Genomic DNA, 5,420 nt, shown 5'->3' with positions numbered 1-5,420 from the left:
TGGCTATATCGTGTGCAGTTCTTCAGTGAACACAGTCCTGCTGATGGCTTTAGTGTGGACTGGCTTGTGGTCAGTTGGATAACTGAGATTGCTGGGTCGTGGGGGTTCTAACAATCAAGATCCTTAGAAAACCAAAAAATAGATTTTATTCTACAACAGCAACTAATGAAGGAAAGAGAAAAAAATAGTGTTGGTGGGAATAATCTTCCTGGAAACTCAAAGAAAGTCTTATTTCAAAAGGTGCTGGTAGCTCATGCCTTGCGTCTTAGCAACTCAGAAGGCTGAGACTTGAGGACTGTGATTCAAAGCCAGCCCAGGCAGACAAACCCAAGAGATTCTTATCTCCAAATAACCAGCCCTAAACTAGAAATGGAGCCCCAGCTCAAGTGCCAAGTTGAGCTGCACTTGAGCAAAAAAGCTAAGGAGCACATAAGACTCTGAGTTCAAGTCCCAGTACTGCTGCATGTACACACACACACACACACACACATACACACACAAGAAAACTTCAAATTCTAATTTTAAAATATTAATATTTACAGAAAACCCACAGTGATAATAGAGTTGCATTATTATGGTAGGCATGACATGATCAATAAATTAATACTAATATATCATTACTAACCAGTCACTTTTCTCCTCCTTCTGTATGTGTGATACTAAGGTTTGAACTCAGGGCCTCATGCTTGATAGGCAGGTGTTCTACCACCTGAGCCACATTCCAACTCCTTTTTGGTTTTAGCTATTTTAGACAGGGTCTCATGGTTTAGCCTGGGGCTGGCTTCATACTGTAAATCCTCCTACTTACAGCCTCCTGACTAGCTGGGATCACAAACTCCTGCCACCACACTTAGCTTATTGATTGGGATAGGGTCTCGCTAACCAGGAAATGAACTCAGGAGAGGTCATTGCAGACAGCTAGGCCAATAAAGCCTGAGCCAATTAGGTGGACTTCCACATTCTTACATCCCAGAAGACAATTCATGTATATCCTGTGTTGGTAACCTAAACCTCTGAACAAGCTTGGACAGGTTTGTTCTGAGTCACAAAAGGAATTCAGCCCACCATGGTTATTCCAAAAATAGTGCACTGGGCATATCTTTGTTGATACTGAGTCAAGAAGAAGATTTCTTTATCAGAAAAGTAACCATGTACTTAACCTGAGTGGCTTTGTGTGAGGAGAGGAGGTTACTTTCCTCACAAGTAAGCAGAGCTATGAGGAATTAATGGGTGACTCAGTAAATGAAGAGGTTATTAACTATAAACTTTACATTCTGATGCCATCTCCCAGGAATGGGGAAATTCTTTCTCCCAAGGGCCATGTGGATGTTTATAACATCATTGCCAGGCCACAGAAAATTAGCAATACAAGCACACAGCCTCAGGCAGCTGACAAGCAGCGTACAAAATATAAAAGTGAGCCAGGCTCGGATGGCTCACACCTGTAATCCTAGCTGCTCAGGAGGCCGAGATCTTGAGGATGAGAGCACCCGCCCTGCTTTCTGCTGGTTATCTGAAGATAGAGTCCAGCTTCAACTGCCACTGGAACCTAGATTCCATAAGCATTCTTAAGCAGATGAATAAATCTATGAATTGTTAGGTCTGGATGCTAAATAATTCCATCCTAATATGTTTCCAAGATTGCATATATCACTCAAAACAGCAAAAATAATGTTGGACAATGAACACCAAGGTGAGGAATGTTTATATTTCATATATTATATAGAATATATTATATATCATGGATAAATATACATTCATATATTGTATATGTGGTAGTAGAGGCTTGAAGCGCTTGGTTTCTAACCGCCTCCTCCATGGTAGCTTTAGGATTTAGTGTCTGTTTTGGTGGGAAACAAGCCAGGCTTAGTTGTTCACGCCTCCTGAGCACTTACTTTCTTCATTCCAAGCTGGCGCTCTACCACTTGAGCCACAGCTCCACTTCCAGGCTTTCTAAACCGTGGTTAACTGGAGATGAGAGTCTCCTGAAGCTTCCTGCCCCAGTAGGCTTTGAATCTTGATCCTCAGATTTCAACCTTCCGAGTAGCTAGAATTCCAGGCAAGAGCCACCAGTGCCCAGACTCCCTCCTTCTCCTGGGGACTCTACAAGAGTCCCAGTGTTTTAGCACTCCCAATGGGAAACAATTCTCTTGCTTCTCTGTGTCCCCCCCCCCACCCACATTGCTCACATTCCTGCCCTCTTACCTAGTCCTCAGAAGCCAGACTCCAAAGCCAAAGCCAGTTGTGAAACATCAATATTGTCCCTTTTCCAGAACTTTCTTGATGAAATTTGAGATTTTTCTCATCAGCTCTTTGAGACCTTCAGGCAGACACAGTTTCATGTTCTTTTCCAGCTTTTCCCGTTGCCTCAGTGGAAACCCTAGCTTTTCTGTCAATTTTATTATTTCCTTATGCATTCTGCTAGGGCTAATGAATACAGGCGGGAGGTGTGGCTTAGCAGCACAGCGTCCGCCGAATGAAACACAAAAACAAGATTGGACAGAATAATTCAATTTATTTGGCCAGATGATCTATGTCTACTGTATTAATTGTACGTTTAATTTTATACGTGGATTTTTATTCAAAGGTATAAATCTGTGCTGTAATTTAACATGTTGCATGTTAACATTTGGCCATTTGTTATGTAAATACTTGATTTATAATGTTTTTCTTTTCTTTCTGTGTGTGTGTGTGTGTGTGTGTGTGTGTGCGTGTGTGCATGTGCTGGCATTGGTGCTTGAACTCAGGGCTTTGTACTCTGTTTTTGTTTTGGTCTTTCTGGGGCTTGAACTCAGCACCTGGGTGCTGTCCTGGAGATTCTTTTTGCTCAAGGCTAACACTCGACCACGTGAGCCACAGCACAATTTCTGGCTTTTTCTGAGTTTACTGGTGAAAAAAGTCTTGAGGACTTTCCTGCCCAGGCTGGCTTTGAACCATGATCCTCAGATCTCAGCCTCCTGAGTATCTAGGATGACAGGTGTGGACCACACCTTAGCACCATGCACTCTTGATCTGCTTTTTTGCTCAACACTTGAACCACAGTCCTATGTCTGGCTTTTTGCTGTTCATTGGAGACAAGGTTCTCATGGAATTTTCTTTGGCCTGGGCTAGTTTTGAACCATGATCCTCAGATCTCAGTCTTCTGAGTAGCTAGGATTACAAGCAAGAACCACCACAGCCTGGCTTATAATTTAAACAAATCAATTGAAAAAAAAATCAACATTTGGTGATCAGAATTACCTCGAGAGTGAAGGTAACAAGCGAGGTGCTCAGCTTCGATTATTGGGGATATGATGGACGGTGCGCTCCATGTGTGTCAGAGCTCTGGTCCTCCGGGAGTGTGCTCACGCTCACGCGCTAGCTTCTTCCTGCTGGTCCCTGCACCGTAGACCAGGAGCAGCACAGGGGCCAGGGAGGACATGATCTGCTCTGTCCCACAAGGGCTCTGCAAGAAGCTCACGCATCTCTGAGGTGACTATTTTGGGGACATTTTTTATCAATGATTAAATCTTTTCTTCTAGTGAAAAACAATCCGGGGAGCTCAATTCCAGCAAAGCAATGGAAAGAGTTAGGGATTCTTCCTTCTGCAGAGTGGAGCTAAGAGAAGATACACAGGCCGCGCTGTTGGCTCGCGCCTGTCATCCCAGCTACTCAGGATGCTGAGGCCTAGGATCGCAGTTCAAGGCCAGCCTGGGCAGGAAAGTCCATGAGACTCTCATCTCCAAATAACAACTCCAAAAACTGGAAGAGATGCTGCGGGTCAAAGCAGTACAGGTCTAGCTGTGAGCAAAAGAGCTCAGGGACAGCACCCAGGCCCCGAGTTCAAGCCCCATGACTGATCGAGGAAGAAAGGCAGGTCAGAGGAGGTGCACAGCATTGCAGGGTGGTGGGGCGAGGCTTCGGGGACTTGGGGTGACTCTGGGCTAGAGGAGGGTTGGGAAGGGGTAGAGGGGGCCAGGGAGATGTATTCCTCTAAGAAGGCTGAGAGCACTGTGCACAGGAGTCCATACCCCAGGCTCCCCATGACCGCCTCCCCCCAGGCCGCGGGAATCTCGATGCCCAGGCCCTGTACCAGGGGCTGCTGCGCGGTGTGGGTTTGCCTGGCCTGTGGTCAGCTTCTCCCCCATGCGCTCCTGCTCCCTGGGCCGCCCCTGTCCCCCCAGGCCCCAGCAGCCCCGGCCAGAACCCCAGCGCCTTTGCTGTCACCCAGGACACCTCTGAGCTCAGCCCTGCTGGTGCCCTTCCAGCCTCCTTCCTAGGGTGCCCTGCCTGCCCAGCTGCCATCCCAGCAGGAAGGTGACCTTGTGCCCAGCTAGTGCTGCTGCAGCTGGTTTTTTTTTGGGGGGGGGGAGGGATGGAGGGGGAAAGAGAGAGAGGGAGATGGGGAGAGAGAAAGAAGAGAGAGAGAGGAAGGGAGGAAGAGGAGAGGAGAGGAGAGGGAGGGAGAGGAGAAAGGGAGAGAGAAAGAAGAGAGAGGGAGGGAGAGGAGAGGAGAGAGGGAGGGAGAGGAGAGAGTGAAGGCAGGAGGGAAGGACAGAGGGGGAGGGGACACAAAGGCAGTATTTATCATGGCTCCAGCCACAGAGGTCTGCTTTTCTCAAAGGCAGTTTCTGAAAAACATTTGGGAATTTTTTTTTTTTTTTTTTGCCAGAACTGGCTTCGAACCACAACCATCACCTATGGGCCTGTGGAGTAGCTGGGATCTCAGGCATGCTCCATGGGCCCCAGCTTCTTCTCTCTCTCTCTCTCTTTTTTTTTTTTTTCAGTCGACTTCACCCTCAATCCTGAAGCTGGAGTTTTTCGACTCTATCACCAGACGTCAGGAGGGCACGTCAGCCACTCTGCCTGTGACCCGTAGCCAAATAAAGAGACTTGGTGAAGGGCAGAGAAAGGAGATGGGTTACTGGCAGTCCAGGGACAGAGCTCTTCAGGGTGCCATCCAGGATCTTTAGCTTTCAATAGGTGGAGGCTAGGGAGGGGGGTGGGAGGGAGGCAGTGGGAACAATTGTGTCACGGGTCAGCCTGATAGATCCCTGTCTCAGTTCTCCTTTGGAGAAGGGTTCTGGAATTGTACTCACTGTCACTGCTGGGCAGGAAAAACAAGTTATTATTGCTTGGTAGGTGGTTTGCCCAGAGCTGTGCGGCTCCTTAGGGGATATTTCCATCCCTGCAGAGATGCTACGATCTGTGATAAGCGCTGTCCTACTGAGTTTCTAAGGTAGTGCGCATGGCCAGTGAGAAGGGGCAAGGATGCAAAAATGGAGGCAGCCTTTATCCTGTTTCTAGTCACTTCAAGGGCAGAGCCAGAGTCAGCAGATCAAAGCACAAAGCGGCTGTGAAGCACCGCTCATAACCCCTTCCCCAGTAAACTAAAAAGGAGCTATTCTGACTTCTATTAGGTATGTTTTGGAATATTGGGG

This window comes from Perognathus longimembris, chromosome 24 (genome assembly GCF_023159225.1).
Source record: "Perognathus longimembris pacificus isolate PPM17 chromosome 24, ASM2315922v1, whole genome shotgun sequence".
NCBI classification, from domain to species: Eukaryota; Metazoa; Chordata; class Mammalia; order Rodentia; family Heteromyidae; genus Perognathus; species Perognathus longimembris.
Note: the sequence above shows the minus strand (reverse complement) of the source record.